We start from the raw sequence: 17,485 nt of genomic DNA on the forward strand, positions 1-17,485 counted from the left end.
GAACACGAGCAGACACAAGAAGTAAATCATATTCCATGAAAAATGAGTGGTACGACTTCATAAAAACCCCTTGACAGCGTCTTTAGAAGCCAGGTAAAGGCTAGGAAAATTTCGTCCAATTAGTACGTGTCACAAAATCATCCACAAAATGAATGGACTATGTGCCATACTGTAACTGAATGATTCCTAACTTTAGGTCCAGAGGCAAACGGTTACTAACAAACTCATAATTACAGTTGTTTTATGTACATAAACGGATTGTGAAGTGAGGCCTCTTTCTTTACTTTGAGCCCTTTTTTCTACCACAAGTGTAAGATGATTCAGAAGATCCAGAATGCGGTTAGGAAGCCAGTGTCAAGCTTTAAAGTTGCACACTTGTCAAACAAAAACTCCCTTTCTTGAAAATTTTGACTAATTTGCAAGATTCTAGAGTTTCGTTACTTTGAACATACATCTTAGGTATCTCAGTCCACATTTCACCTTCTATCGAATCTGGTTAATACTTGAATTATTAATTAACCATAATTCCAAATATGACGATTTTTAATAGCTATTTAGATAAAGATTCACAGTAAACAGTGAACATTTATCAGGACTTTAATAAACAGTTGCTCAGAAATTGAGAGCGAAGCATAGATAAAGACATTATGTGTACAATTGTATTTTAATAGTTGAATTTAGGAGTCAATTGAATCTAGGTCACTATGGAAAACCTGGAATCACTGGATGGCCGTTTCGTCCTAGCATGGGACTCCTCAGCAGAGCGTATCCACGATCACGCCTCGCTGGACCCCAACCCAGGACCTATCAGCCTTTCGCGCGAGCAATTAACCACCAGACCACTGAGCTGACCGGCATCCAACGGTGTTATTGTCTAACTTCCATCAGTCCACAAAGTTGCGCCACTGTCTACCTTTGTCATTGGTGTGTTACTATCTCACAACAGACCCGATTGAATTCCACTGGTCACGGTCAAACCTCCCGAGGCGGGGTTGGGGATGCACACTGCTGATGAATTCAACTATTAAATTACCATAATATCCACAAAATCGTTTTCTGATTTGAACTGTATTTGTTATAAACTCGTCAACCTAATAGTTTACCGAACGAAAGGTTAAATTTTTCTGAATTTCACTCTCTGAGATAATTACTCTTCATAGCATTTAAGTGCTATTTAGAAGTAAATTAGCAGGTTTCAAGTAAGCATTTTAAAAATAACATTTTCCTTTTCATTGTCTTGATAGGTTCATTCCTTTATAAATAGCCTTCTTAAAAGTTCGCACCCTATGTATTATTTATAAAAAGATGAATAGTTTGGGTTTATCGTCTAAAGTTTGGCTTGTTTTTACAGTTTGATCTAAGTCGTCGGAATAGCTCATTTGGGAGAGCGTTAAACTGAAGATCTAAATGTCCACGGTTCGTTCCAGGGTTCTGGCAGGCGACTGGCTCTCAAGCTTTGCCCCCAAATGGCCTGGTACGGCCGAGAGTGGGGAGAGTCAGCTCACTCTCTCGAAATGCTCTCACATGGCCATGCGTATATAGCCTCTGCCAGGGAGGTCCTACTCATTGCCTCCCCGCACCACGGGTGTTCTTTACAAAATTGAGAGGACGAAAAGAGAATGTCCGGCACTTTGATCAGGTTAGTGGACATGGAGAGTTCACCTAGGGGAGTTGGAAAACCCTGACCCTAAACCAGTGGTGCACATAGGCTCCAATATTCTAAAAGAACAAATGGCGTATGAACCAATTGTTGGTCACCGGCTTCCATGGGATTGCATCTCCTTACGATGCTCCACTGTTTTGTGGATCAGACCTTCAGGTCGAAGGTTCCGGGTGTGGCCCCCTAAGAAAACCACCTGCTTCGGTTTGGGCGCCCGGGCAGTATCACAGCCCTCACACATATCGAATGAGATTCGTGTGGTGCATATGTATTTGGTGCCTCCTTGTACCAATATCTATGTGTTCAAATAAATAATAATAAATTGGTTCAAGAGCCAATACTAAATATTTGAATCTTCATGAATATTCCGAACTTAAATCACTTGTGAATATTTCATTGGAATTCACAAGTTGTAGTGTGGTTTTCGTTTACAAACCGACAGTTCTAACATATGACCAGTGACATATACTGATTAACAACAATATAACTTGAACAATGACCAAGATAATTGGTAACATATATTGGTACAGGAAGCAAGATTTTCTCTAGCCTAGTTTCAGTCTGAAGCAAGTACACGGTAACCAAATAAAGCATATTTTATTGTATTTCCAACAAACACTAATTGTTTTGTATACATAAATTATCAGACAAGACTATACTTCAAATTACTTATTACTTACTTACGCCTCTTACTCTTCGTGAAGGAGCATAGGCCGCTCATCACCATTATCCATACAAACCTGTCCTGAGCAATCCTTTCCGGCTTTTATTCATTCTTTTCATATCTGCTACTATTTCCCGACGAAATGTGTTCTTTGGCCTACCTCTTTTCCGCTTCCCCTTAGGATTCCGTGTTAGGGCTCGCCTTGTGATGGAGTATGATGATTTGCATAATGTTTGTCCTATCGATTTCCATTGTCTTTTCCTAATTCCTCACACTTCAAATAAGAAACCATAATATATGAGTAACCAAGCCATAAATAATATTTCCGATTAAAATCATGAACCGATTGATGTTAGACCAACATTGAAAACCTGGAAGCACTAGATGGCCGTTTCATTCTATTGCGTGACTCCTGTGACGGATCCCAGCAAAAGAGCTTACTCTAGATACATCAATACGCAAGGTTATTAATAATATACCAAAAGAGTTAACAGTAAAATCCTAGGTGTCTGTCTATGAGTAAAACCAAAAGTTAACAAATTTCAGTTAGAATACAATTGGTATATTAAACAACAAGGTAATAACAGTTATTATGAAATGAATGTTACTTGTAAGCTGCTCTCTGAGATAAAAACCACAAATGAGTTCACTTGATTAATGAAGGTTCCTCTGCACGAGATGGTACCAACGGCGTAATGAGAAAGACCGGATCCAATAGTATTATTTAATAATAATCCGGGCCAAAAATCCAACTTAGTGTAGGAAGGTCTAAAAGAACACTATTATAGTCTTCAATCAAAGGCCGTGGCCAATATTTCAACCAACGCGGTAGAAAATTCGTACATAAGTGTCCAAACAATTATAATCGTTTTTAACAAGTGATACAGAAAAAACAATAGATATTGAATAAAAATGTGGTTACATATAAAATGTGACAAATTAGAGAGACAATATAGTTTTTATTTTGTCGTTACAAAAATCACTGAGTATACATCAGCATACTCCTCAGTAGTGTGCATCCACAATCCCGCTCATAAGATCAGTGAATAGTAGTTAGGAGACACTAGACCATATAACAACAGTTAGTGAGTCTCATCTTTAGGCAACAGTATAGATTAATGCAATACATTAATTTATGTTTAGGTAAGCGTGTATTGACAGATACAATTTACTAATCTCATTATTTTCTCAACTTGATTTATCCTACTTACAAGTAGGTAAAATCTTTTTTCAAATAAATGTTTGAAGTATAAACTGTCAATTGAACTAGTTGATTCATTTGAAGAACTTCAACTAGGAAAAGGAACTATTCAACCTTTAATTATTCTAACATATCTGAATAGTTCTTATTTAAAAAAAAACTCTTGGACAATAGGTCAAGTATGAGAGTAAATACTGCCTAATGAGATTAGACTGTAACATGTGAATCAATGATTTATCACTGATCGATCGATCGATCGATCGATGACTATACTTCTGTCTCTTGATAGAATTTCTCTTGTTTCAGTCATAAAACTAGCGAAACACTTGTTCATATCTTCTTCTTCTTCTCCTGAAATAATTTAAGTACATAATGGGAAGTGTTATATCCTAGTGGAGATTACATTACGAGCAACGTCTGAGTCTTGTTAATGGACTAATATTATTTATATATTCTTATGGTAAAACTATTCAATGATTAGATTATGTATATTTATATTCTCCTTATTATAAGCTTTGTTTTGACGTATATATTATTATTGTACGATTTACTGTTCTTCAGCTATCTTCAGTTTATTGACTACTGCCTCCCATGTTCACAGCCACTTTTTGGCTTTATTGTGTACAAATATTATTTCCTATTTTATGGTACGTTGCGATCTGTTTGACTGATATATAAACACAGTATGTCTGAAATAAATGATTCGATTTTCATATTGGAAGCTGGTATTTGGTGTTCTGGACTCAAGTGGACGGGCTAGACGGACATGGGATCAATAAGGACACTAGGCTGCTCATACCGGTCGAACGTCATTGGTTTGGCACAGTGCGAAGATTGTGTATAAGTAGTATTTTGATTGGTGGATAAATCACGTGATAAAAAGCTGGACATAAACTCATAACAGGAAGTGTTGTTTAGATAATAAACTGGAAGTCATATACAATCATCATAATATTTGAGAAGGTTGGAGTGTAAGTAAACAGTTATATATTTCATAGAATAAATAAGTAATATTGTACAACAGATTGATTTCTGTTCTGTTGAGAAGATGTAGAAAACTCCTTGAAAAAAGCCAATAGAATGCTTTGAAAACACTGAGAAATCCCCTTTATCCAATCAGTATTCAATAGACGTTTTACTAGAAATATCTAGAGAGTGAAAAGTCACATGTTGAGTTTGTAATTGGATGATTATCTACATTGTTACTACTATGTCTAGTAGCGTTCCAGAATTTTTCGGAAACTATAAAGTCCCTAGATTTTCTGTACATAAATGAACTTTTTGAATAAAGCGTGTCTTCTTTATTTCTTGCCGTTTCTCTCATATTCAAGTTGTTGTATAGATCTAGCCTAAGAGTTATGAGAAGAGTTTAGGAACCAAATCTAGGATTCAATTAGAAAACTTATCACCTTTGTTGTCTTGTGGACTGCAAATTAGATGGCAGTGAATTATCGATCGGACCAAAGACGCGTTAATACGTAAGAACAGCCTAGAGTTCTGATTGGTCCCGCTTCTTGTCTAGCCTAGCCAGTTGAGTCCAGAACGCCAATCTCAGCCTCTGAGATATGAATCATTGTATTTCAAGCATACTCTGTTTATATACCAATCAACGCGACCACAACGTACCAATAAAATATGAAACAACACTTGTACGAGAACTAGCCAGATGTGACTGTGAATGAGGGAGGTAGTGATTAACAGATAGGGAATAATTCATGAATGGTAAATCGTACAATAATAGTTCATAGGTCAACGTAAAGCTCACAATAAGAGAGGGATGAATATTAACAGTTTAGTTATATAACAATTATACGATGAAATTATACTCATAATATCGGTCCATTAATGGATCTCAAAAGTTACCATTCATTATGCTTATTGGGATACAACACCTTTAAAGTTTCTTTTCTTATTATCTGATGATTTATGAACACATGTTAATTATTTTCCCTGAACAGTATCATGATAATTACAGTTTGTCTGTCTATCTTTCATTCTGTCTCTCTGTAAGAGATAGATCTATTTATATGATCTTAGATCGATACCAATTCGAGTGATCAATTAATGGTTAATTAGATTGTATTTATATTCTTCAATTGAATGTATGTTAGGTAGCTTAAGGTAGATTGCTAAAACTAGATTAGCGCTAAAAGATTAAAATCCCTCCCATATATGAGGAGAAAAAGACTGAATATAATGAACAGCTCGAAATTAACTAGATGATTTGGACTTTGCAGATGACTTGATCCTTCTATTTCATACAAACGGACAAATTCAAATGTAGAGAGCTAGTGTAGCAGCAGCTTTTGAAGGAGTAGGCTTCAACATACACAAGGGAAAAGTAAGATCCTCAAATACAACATAGACAACAGCATCCTAGTCACACTGGATGGCGAAGTTCTCAAAGATGTGGAATCTTTCACGTACCTGGATATAGTATCATCGATGAACAAAGAGGATCTGATGAAGACGTAAAAGCGAGGATTGACAAAGCAAGGACCGCATTCTTACAGCTGTAGAACACATGGAATTCAAAAAAACTGTCAATCAATATCAAAGTGAGAATCTTTAATACGAACGTTAAGACGGTTCTACTGTACGGAGTTAAAACTCGGAGAATTACTACAACCATCATCAAGAAGGTACACGTATTTATAAATAATTGTCTACACAAGATACTGAATGTCTGTTGGTCGGATACCATCATCAACAACCTACTATGACAGAGAACAGACCAGCTTCTTTCTCAAGAGGAAATTAGGAAGAGACTTTGGAGGTGGATAGGATATTCATTACGAAAACCATCAGATTGCATCACAAGACAATCGCTAACTTACAATCCTGAAGGCAAACGTTAAAGAGGAAAACCAAAAAATAATACGTCAGGAATCGGAACCAGACATAAAAAAGGTGAATAGGAACTGGAAAGGATTGTTTAGGACAGAGTTGGACGGAGAATGCTGGTAGGTAGTATGCTGCTTCGACATTCAGGAGTATTGTAATGATAGATAAATAAGATCACAGGATATAAAGATATCTTCCTCCATTATGAAACATTTGGTTGAGATTAGTCATAAGGTTGATATCAAGTCAGTATACTGAGGTTATACAGAAACTGAAACTTTGTTTATGTGTTCCATAAAAACACAATTTGTTCTTACCCTTAACCTACCCTGGTATTTCTGATTTTTTTTATTGTGATCATGAACCGATTGGTGCTTATACCACCAACCTTAATGGTCTAGAGGTTAAGCGTTTGCATTTTAGACTGAAGGCTCTGGGTTCGAATCCCGCAAGCGGGATCATTGATGCGCACTGCTGACGCATCCCACAATAGGACGAAACGTCCATCCAGTACTTCCCAGTTTTCAATGATGGTCTAACATCAATCGATTCATGATCTCAATCAAAAACCTAATAATCTCCATAAAACTATATTGATAATACTGATTTATTATCCAAAATGGTTATCATATTGTTTCTATGCCTTTTATTTCTTTATGTTACAGCTTACCTTTAACCTGTCTAATTGACCATTTATTTTTCGCTGATTGAAATCATGAATCAATTGAAGCTAGACCATTATGGAAAACCTGGAAGCAGTGAACGGCTGTTTCGTCCTAGTATGGGACTCCTCAGCAGTGCGTATCCACGATCCCGCACCCCGCGAGCTTCAAACCCGAGACCTATCAATCCCACCCCAGGCGCTTAACCAACTAGACCACTGAGCTGGCCGGCATCCAACGCTGTTAATGTCTATTCTACATATATAAATGGTCTTAACAAGTCTATTATGTATTTCTAGGTTGATAATAATACTGATCTAATTCTACACTTGAATATGAATAGCCAAGAAAAAAAAAAGAATTTTCTAGAAAACGACCATATTTATGTGTATAGTTTAGTTCAAATATAATCGATCATGTACATAAAATTAAATCATTAACCAATCATAAATTGGTTGATGAAATTCTAATGTAAACTAATTTGATTTAAGACACCTCCGCAGTTCTAAATTGATCGAGTCATTATTATGAAATAGAATATGTTATTAGTTAGATATTATTGATGATAATATTGATTTTTTGATTATTATTATATAATAAGAATAATTACTTAATTGCATGGAGAACAGCTGACAGACGCATTCCAAGTAAGGACCGAAGTCAGACAAGACTGTCTACTCTCTCCCTTCCTCTTTCTTCTAGTGGTCGACTGGATTATGGAGACCTCGACATCTGAGGGAAAGTATGAGATACAATGGACAGATCACAATCAATTAGAAGATTTGGACTTCGCAGATGACCTAGCCCTCCTATCGCATACACATGAACAAATGCAGATAAAGACAGCCAGTGTAGCAGCACTCTCTGCATCAGTAGGCCTCAACATATACAAGGGGAAAACCAAGATCCTCAAATACAACACGGAGAACAGCAATCCAATCACTCTTGATGGAGAAACTCTGGAAGATGTAGAATCCTTCACATACCTGAGAAGCATCATCAATGAACAAGGAGGTTCAGATGCAGACGTAAAGGTGAGGATTGAAAAAGCATTCCTACAATTGAAGAATATATGGAACTGAAAACAACTGTCTGTCAACCAATATCAAAGTCAGAATCTTCAATACGAACATCAAGACAGTTCTACTGTACGGAGTTGAAACTTGGAGAACTACTACAATCATCATGAAGAATGTACAAGTAGTTATGAATAGTTATCTATGCAAGATACTCAACATCCATTGGCCTGATACCATTACCAATAGCCTACTGTGACGGAGAACAAATAAGCTTTGAGATGAAGAGAAATTTTAGAAAAGTTGGAATTGTATAGGATTCATATTGAGGAAATCATCAAACTGCATCACCAAGTAAGCGCTAAATTGGAATCTTGAAAGAAAACGGGAAAAAGGAAGGCGAAAGAATACACTGCGTCTGGAATTGGAAACAGATATGAAAGGAATGAATAGCAACTGGAAACAACTGTAAAAGGTTGTCTAGGACAGAGTTACATGGAGAATAATGGTGGGCGGCCTATGCTCCTCTATGAAAGGGAACAGTTGTAAGGGCCAGAACAGTTAGCCCACATATTCAAGTAGGCCTCCTTATATTTTATTGTGCCAATATATCATTTAGTTCTGGCAAACTTCATCTGTTGATCGGATTATCTAAATTTATCAAGGTGATCAATCTGTAAAATTTCATAAAATGCAGTTACTTAGTAAGATTTTTGTTTGTTCGTGTAAACTAATGGAACTATACGGTAATCCACCATTCGAATAACACTTTTGTAGGTTTTTTTGATTGAGAACATGAATCGATTGATGTTAGACCACCATTGAAAAGCCAAAAGCACTGGACGACCGTTTCATCTTATTGTGGGACTTCTCAGCAGTGCGCATCCACGATCCCCTCGAGAGATTCGAACCCAAGGCCTTCAGTCTCGCGCACGAATGCTTAACGATTAGACCACTGAACCGGTATCCAACAGTGTCAATGTCTAACCTCAATCAATCTGCGAAGTTGCGCGACCATCTTGTTTGTTTGAATCTTCTTATTGATGTTTAGGACTTCAATTGATATATCTCTTATTGGTCTATGTGCAACCTGTGCGGATTGCCTCGGTATTACCTTGAGTCACAAGCATTATATTCTTGGATAGATGGTGGCTAACAGTTGAATCCGAGACGCGCATTTCGTCCTGTTTTGGACTCGTCAGTTGGACATACATCCATCCCAGAGTTGATATTCACCCCGGGACTCAAGTTCCGAATAGGACAAAACACGCTTCCCTAATTCCACTGCTAGCCACCACCTACCTTTACCTATAATCAATCTCACATTGTTGTTACATTCTTAGTATTTGGTTTCATTTAGATTTAATATGGTTCATTTAGTTTACAAATCTAAATGGTCAATATATATATATATATATATATATATATATATATAATTATCTAATCAGCTTTACTGTAATTAATCTTATTAAGCTCACATTTATACTTTTAAAAGTACTGATTCTTTAAATGAATTTGCACATGACTGACAAATACACCTTTGTATTATTCCATTCTTTCTGTTTTACAAAGTTCAGGGTCAAAAAAAACACGTTTCATGCAATAATAACGACACTAGAGAATGGTTAAGTAAATCATCTAGGAAGTCATCAGTATTGTTAACATTGTTTATACTATGGTTTGAACATACTTAAATTTGGTAATGATACTATTAGGTGTATAACACTATTAGAGACAAGAGAATCGATGAAATAGTTTTACAAATCAATTCCTTATTTGATAGTACAAATAGACTGTTCTCACCGTTGAGTGTAATGTAATAGATTTGTATGACAGTATCATAATATGAGTAAGGGGGATTTGTGAAAATTGTAGTATTATCTAAGCTAGGGAGCCATTGTAAAACCTGGAAGCACCAGGGCAGCCATTTCGTCCCAGCGTGAGACTCCTCAGCAGTGCTCATCTACGATCCCACAAGCAGGACTCGAACTCGGGATCTTCGGTTTCGAACATTAACGCTTAACCTCTAAATTAAACTATGCTCCAGATAGGGATTTTCTCAAGAAAGTGCATAAGTTCGTCAGTTCAGTAGGGGAATCATTATTCGACATTTGATATTCAAAACACATTCAAAAACTACAGTGATAAACATCAACAATCCAACGAAAACCGATGGAAAGAATCCATTTGATTGTACCCAATTAAGTTCTCTTCGAATAATACAACAAAAATAACAATAAAACAAAGACTAATACTACTACTACTACTACTACTACTACTACTACTACTACTACTACTACTACTACTACTACTACTACTACTACTACTACTACTGCTGCTCTGCTGCTGCTGCTGCTGCTGCTGCTGCTGCTGCTGCTGCTGCTGCTGCTGCTGCTGCTGCTGCTGCTGCTGCTGCTGCTGCTGCTGCTGCTGCTGCTGCTGCTGCTGCTGCTGCTGCTGCTGCTGCTGCTGCTGCTGCTGCTGCTGCTGCTGCTGCTGCTGCTGCTGCTGCTGCTGCTGCTGCTGCTGCTGCTGCTGCTGCTGCTGCTGCTGCTGCTGCTGCTGCTGCTGCTGCTGCTGCTGCTGCTGCTGCTGCTGCTGCTGCTGCTGCTGCTGCTGCTGCTGCTGCTGCTGCTGCTGCTGCTGCTGCTGCTGCTGCTGCTGCTGCTGCTGCTGCTGCTGCTGCTGCTGCTGCTGCTGCTGCTGCTGCTGCTGCTGCTGCTGCTGCTGCTGCTGCTGCTGCTGCTGCTGCTGCTGCTGCTGCTGCTGCTGCTGCTGCTGCTGCTGCTGCTGCTGCTGCTGCTGCTGCTGCTGCTGCTGCTGCTGCTGCTGCTGCTGCTGCTGCTGCTGCTGCTGCTGCTGCTGCTGCTGCTGCTGCTGCTGCTGCTGCTGCTGCTGCTGCTGCTGCTGCTGCTGCTGCTGCTGCTGCTGCTGCTGCTGCTGCTGCTGCTGCTGCTGCTGCTGCTGCTGCTGCTGCTGCTGCTGCTGCTGCTGCTGCTGCTGCTGCTGCTGCTGCTGCTGCTGCTGCTGCTGCTGCTGCTGCTGCTGCTGCTGCTGCTGCTGCTGCTGCTGCTGCTGCTGCTGCTGCTGCTGCTGCTGCTGCTGCTGCTGCTGCTGCTGCTGCTGCTGCTGCTGCTGCTGCTGCTGCTGCTGCTGCTGCTACTGCTGCTACTACTGCTACTACTACTGCTACTACTACTACTACTACTCTACTACTACTACTACTACTACTACTACTACTACTACTACTACTACTACTACTACTACTACTACTACTACTACTACTACTACTACTACTACTACTACTACTACTACTACTACTACTACTACTACTACTACTACTACTACTACAAGATTGATGTTGAAATTATCAATAATAATCATGATTAATTTTCGAAGGTCCTAAAATATGAATTAACATACTGAGATGGGATTTGGAATATTATCCAGTTAACGATTATCATAGCAATTATTAATATGATCTAAATGAAATCGAAATTCATATTAGCACCGGAAGAATGTCAGAATATGAAGTATTGGAAATAAACTCATATCAAGGTTTATTTAAGAAACTGTGAAAATGTGTTGAGATTATGTTGTACTAAGGAATTGTGTGTGTCTTCTGAATAAAAAGATCAGGCTTGAATTGACGAATCGTTAAAGTCTTCAATGTGCACAAGTTTCTTACTTGGCTTTCCTTCGAACCAATCCGTCTTACTTACTTACTTACGCCTGTTGCTCCTCGTGAAGGAGCATAGGCCGCTCACCAACATTATTCATACAACCCTGTCCTGGGCAATCCTTTCCAGCTCCTTCCAGTTGTTATTCATCTTTTTCATATCTGCTTCTATTTCCTGACATAATGTGTTCTTTGGCCTTCCTCTTTTCCGCTTCCCTTCAGGATTGCAAGTTAAGGCTTGCTTCGTGATGTAGTTTAATGATTTACGTGATGTATGTCCTATCCATTTCCATCGTCTTTTCCTAACTTCCTCTTCAGCTGGAAGCTGGTTTTTTCTCTCCTAGAGAAGGCTGTTTCTGATGGTATCCGACCAACGGATGTTGAGTATCTTGCATAGATAACTATTTATAAATACTTGTATCTTCTTCATGATGATTGTAGTAGTTCTCCAAGTTTCAACTCCGTACAGTAGAACTGTCTTGATGTTCGTATTGAAGATTCTGACTTTGATATTGGTTGACAGACAGTTGTTTTCAGTTCCATATATTCTTCAATTGTAGGAATGCTTTTTCAATCCTCACCTTTACGTCTGCATCTGAACCTCCTTGTTCATTGATGATGCTTCTCAGGTATGTGAAGGATTCTACATCTTCCAGAGTTTCTCCATCAAGAGTGATACTGTTACTCTTATTTTTCAAATAACTATAAGTGAAGATTCTATTGAGAACAGATGACAAGAATTCAACAATCGAAGTGTTGATTGGTTTACATTCATCTTTCAATAACCACACTGGATAGTTCTCAGTTATGTTTTTGGAAAGAGCATGGTTTATGTGGTTAATATAATAAGCTGCATAAGATCAAATAAATTTGTATAGACATTATAAAGTGGCCTTAAAGCGGTAGCTTATTCTCTACACATTATTGTACATGGTATCTACTGAAAAGTACAATACATAGCTTATTTGAACAAAATACCTTTTTCAAAGATTCAGTAAAACTCCATTATTTTATTTGGTGACTCAATGGGTTCCTTTAGTTGTTGTAAAATCGAAGCTGTAAACTATTTCTTTGAATAATAAAGCATGTTTATTCATCATTCAAGTTATCACCTATTTAATGAAATACACTTAGTTCAATTGGTACTGTTTACTTAAATCTTCCTATTGATGTTTAGTACTGCATTTGATCAGTCTCTTATCAACATATGTGCATATGTGCCTTAATTCACAAGCATTCTAGGCAAAGATGGATAATGGTTAGCAGTGGAATCCAGGACGCGCGTCAATTCCAGCTGACGAGTTACAAATTCGATGAAACGCGCTTCCTGGATTGAATTGCTAGCCACTATCCATCTTTGCTTATAATACGCTTAATGGTTATTATAATAAATTGTATCCATATATTATTATTATTATTATCATTGTAATTAAGAATTTGTATTATACTCTTTGTTTATTTATGCATAACTAATCAGATTGACTCAGCTGATGTACACTAATCTAAGTTACATTTGAACGAAACTCATATTTTTCTTGAATAAAACTATGAATCGATAGATGTTAGACCATCATTGAAAACTTGTAAGCACTAGACGTCCGTTTCATCCTATTGTGGGATGACTCCGCATCAGTGAGCATTCATGACCCGACTTATGGGATTCGAACCCAGGACCTTCTATCATGCCAAAATATGAAGCAATAATAACAATTCAATAAATCAGTAGTTCACTTTTTTCTTTAAAGAATTATCAACATGAATCGAACTTGACAACAACATAACAAGCCAAGAATAACTGAGATCATTTTTTTCTCCAATATTTTACATGTTACATTCCATTGATCAATTTGTCTTGGTAACTAGATCGTAAAACAGACATGTATAATGAGACATATCTATCTAGCTGTGTGCGTGTGCGTGTGTGTGTTTGTCATTACATTTACATGTATTCGTAATCAGTGTTGTAAAATTCTCATCAATGAATTGTTCTTGATCGATAAACATAAAATAGATCAATACACTTCACTGGTGGTTCTTATGTCATCATCACCATAAGTAATTTAGTCCCATAAGGAATTTAATGACAAGAGATATGAAATAAACAAGTTTAGATTTTATAGCATATTCAAGAGTGTATCTAAGGTCTATAAACTAACGTCAGCTGACATATCACACAGTAATGTATTTACTTAATGATTAAATACCATCAATCGAAAATGGAATATCATTAATAACAAGTAATAAGTTTCAACTTTTGTTGTGTCTTATGCTTTATTGATTATATCACATGATATGATTGCCAATTAAAACATCGACGTAAATATCCTTGGCACTGTGCCAAATCAATAACGCGTTAACGATTACAAACAGCTTAAAGTTAATCTCTGAGTTTTGATTGGTTTTTCTGTTTAATTTTGCCTGTTGAGCTTAGAACACAGCTTCTACTGTATGTATTGCATATTTTAGATATACATGGTGTATATTACAAGTAAATCAGTTTGTATCATATCATAAAATAGAAAATAACAATTATACATGATCAAGCCAAAAGTATCTGTGAGTATGAATTACCCATAGTTTAATCTTCATTAGGATATATTAACTTCAAGGTATCCTTCTAGCATGTAAAACAAGTGAAAACAAACAACTTTGGTCAGAGGAAAATCTTTGTTGTTAGTTATGAAGACTAGACCAATTTAAAGAAAAGTAAATCAGAAGGTAGAGGGGAAACTGTGTGTTAAAGACAAGACTCCCTGATATAATTCAACATTTCGGTGGTAAGTAACAGTTTGTTTGTGATAAACAAAATGGATGAAGTGCTTCGGTTTGCTGTGGCTTGGTATTATATCAGCCAAATTATGTTGCTTGTATAAGGACAGCAAATCTACGTGAGGAAGCCTTTTCCCTTAAGAGTATCGTTTGACTTGATAAAGGAAAAAGAAATAGTCAACTTAGAGTTTTAGCAACCAATGGTTACGGTGTCCTAGGAGTTTAGGTGTCAAACTGAAAAGTCACTTTCTGTATGAGAGGTTGAGACAAAAACGACCTTAAATTTGGCAAAGGCCAAGATCATAGTAATTCACTGGGTCCTGAAATTGACTTGCAATAATTTCGACGAAAAACACCTACATGACACACAGCAGATACAGTGACAATCATAACAGTTGGAGTTGTATCCACTTTTGTAACTTCCGCTCATATCAGTAACACTAAATCTTACAACTCAGTTGAGATATATGTTAACGTTGACTGACTTATGCAAAACTCCTTTGTTACCAACCTCGAATCAGAATACAAGAAAAGTCAACCAATATACCTTGTATCACTCCCTATTTGAAAACATATAGGGTTATATACATCAAATACAAAACTACGATGAATCAGAATTGTGACATTCATATATGGACACCACTAGGTCATCTGTTTTGAGAATTCCATATTGTAGTAAACATACAACATTATTATTATTACCAGGGTGCTTGGTACCTGTGTGGTTGCGCCACAGGATTGAGCTGCACTGTTCAGATTGTAGCGTTAAAGTCTATATGGTGTCTGGTTCTGCTGGAAACGGGATTGAGCTGTACTCTTTGGGTTGTCACGTGAAAGTCTGGATGGTGTCTGGTCCTCCTGAAAACCAATGTAAAATTACCCTGGCCCGCAAGGGTATATATATATTTGATAAAAGTAGAACTCCGCTCTTAAAAGTGTTATGATAGATACAAATATCAGCTTCTCCAGGTGACACTGTGATTATCGCACCTGATAGATGATCACATACTTGAAGCTGGATAACTGAAAGGCAGGATAGATAAACGAAAAGAGTGACAAAGTTCCAGTACATTATCATGAGAATATTTCTTGTCCTTGAAACAGCCGTGAAGGCTACTCAATCACTATGAATATGATCTTCAATACGATCGTTGGACTCTGTAGTAGAAAAAAATTGTTGTTTGTTGAATATTGAACAAGTATAAAGGATATTATTCATAAAGATATCTGACCAAACATCTTTGTGATAACATATGTTCAAAGGAACACGACATCATAAATGAACTGCGCTTTTGTCAAACAATTCAGATCATAGAGTATATATGATCCCAGAAGATACACGTTTTTTTAAAGTAGTCTTCACAAAAAAAGCTATTAGTGGACCCAAACACATCTGTATTAATTTGTGGCACAAATTCAAAGCAAAATATAATGTTATTTTTTGATTGAGATCATGGATCGATTGATGTTATACCACCACCTTTGGAAACATTAAAGCAATGGGTGGCTGTTTCGTTCTATCGTGGAACTCCTCAGCAGTGCGCATCCACGATCCCGCTCGCGGGACTCGAACCCAGGGCCTTCGGTCCCGCGCGCGAACTCTTAACTTACTGAACCACTGAGCCGGCATCCAATGGTGATAGCGTCTAACATCAACCAACCCACGAAATTGCGCGACAACCTTCTATTGTACTGAGGTAGATACCTGTCTCTGCCCGACATGGATTAGCTGTTATTTGCTTATTTCCCATGCAAATACCTCCTTTTTTTTGAAAAAGAATATCATAGCTATCTATAAAGGTTCATGCGTAATAGATATATAATTCACTGTAGTCTTTGTAAAACGTGCTACATCTTCTTTCGCTCTCGTACAATTAAAAGGTATTTGACAAAAAGAATATAATTATATACTACTTAAAACTAACCAGCTATAACATATGCCTAAATGACTTTCTCTGAGAAATAATATAAGATCATTCCATGATCGTTTATATGAGTACATATTCTTGCAATTTAATGGTTTCGTGCAGTGATAAGTAGTGGACAAGGGAATAGTAAGTAAGTTAGGAAACGGTTCGTCCATTTAACAGAATGGCTTGCATTGAATGTCGTTCCTCCTTACTGTTCACTTAACAGTTTATGTTAGTTGAATAGGGAATCACTCATGTGGATATTGAAGTAATCATTACTGACATATTCTGTCTTGCAATGTTAAAGCACTATCACAACTGCTGTTTTGAATCGAACTCTTCATCTCCTGTATTCTTACTTGAGAGCCGTTCTATCCTTGTTTGACCAATATTTTTTCACTATACATTAAGGTTAATGTATAAGACAACGAATAATGTTTTCCGATTCCTAGTTGTTGATCATTTAAGTTATATCTCCAGTTTACTGAATATAAATCCATAGTTTATACGGATAAAAATATGTGCTATACTCTATAATCTTAGATACATAAACTCTCCTGTTACTTGACTTCCACAGTTTTATCTAAGATGAATTTGTGGAGATCATCAGAAGGAACGTTATTTACTCCCTCTCTCTCTCTCACTATTCAACTGCAACTGTATATCAAGCATTTGTTGTAAGATAGACGACAAATCCTTTGAAATTTTCTCATAACCTTGTGTAGTGATACGATTCATCGTTCTTGATCAGCTTTCACATGTTAACTGCGTTTAAACGATTTAAAAAAAACACACTTCTTTTTGATGCTAATGAGCCGTCATAGTAATTTAGACGTTCACGTTGAGAACTTTACTACTGGATTCAGAATTTTTTCAGATTGATTATTCTATTGTCATAATTAACTCAAGTCAACCTCTACTCTTAACAAGAAGTAGATCACAATTTTCAAGGATACTAACTAAACTATATAATGATATTAAGTGTCTTACAATGATTAACTTTTGATATAACGAAACAGTAGTTTTCAACAAATTGACCAACTCGATGAAGAAAAATTCACCCTACAAATAAGTAGTTTA

This window comes from Schistosoma haematobium, chromosome 3 (assembly GCF_000699445.3).
Source record: "Schistosoma haematobium chromosome 3, whole genome shotgun sequence".
NCBI lineage: Eukaryota > Metazoa > Platyhelminthes > Trematoda > Strigeidida > Schistosomatidae > Schistosoma > Schistosoma haematobium.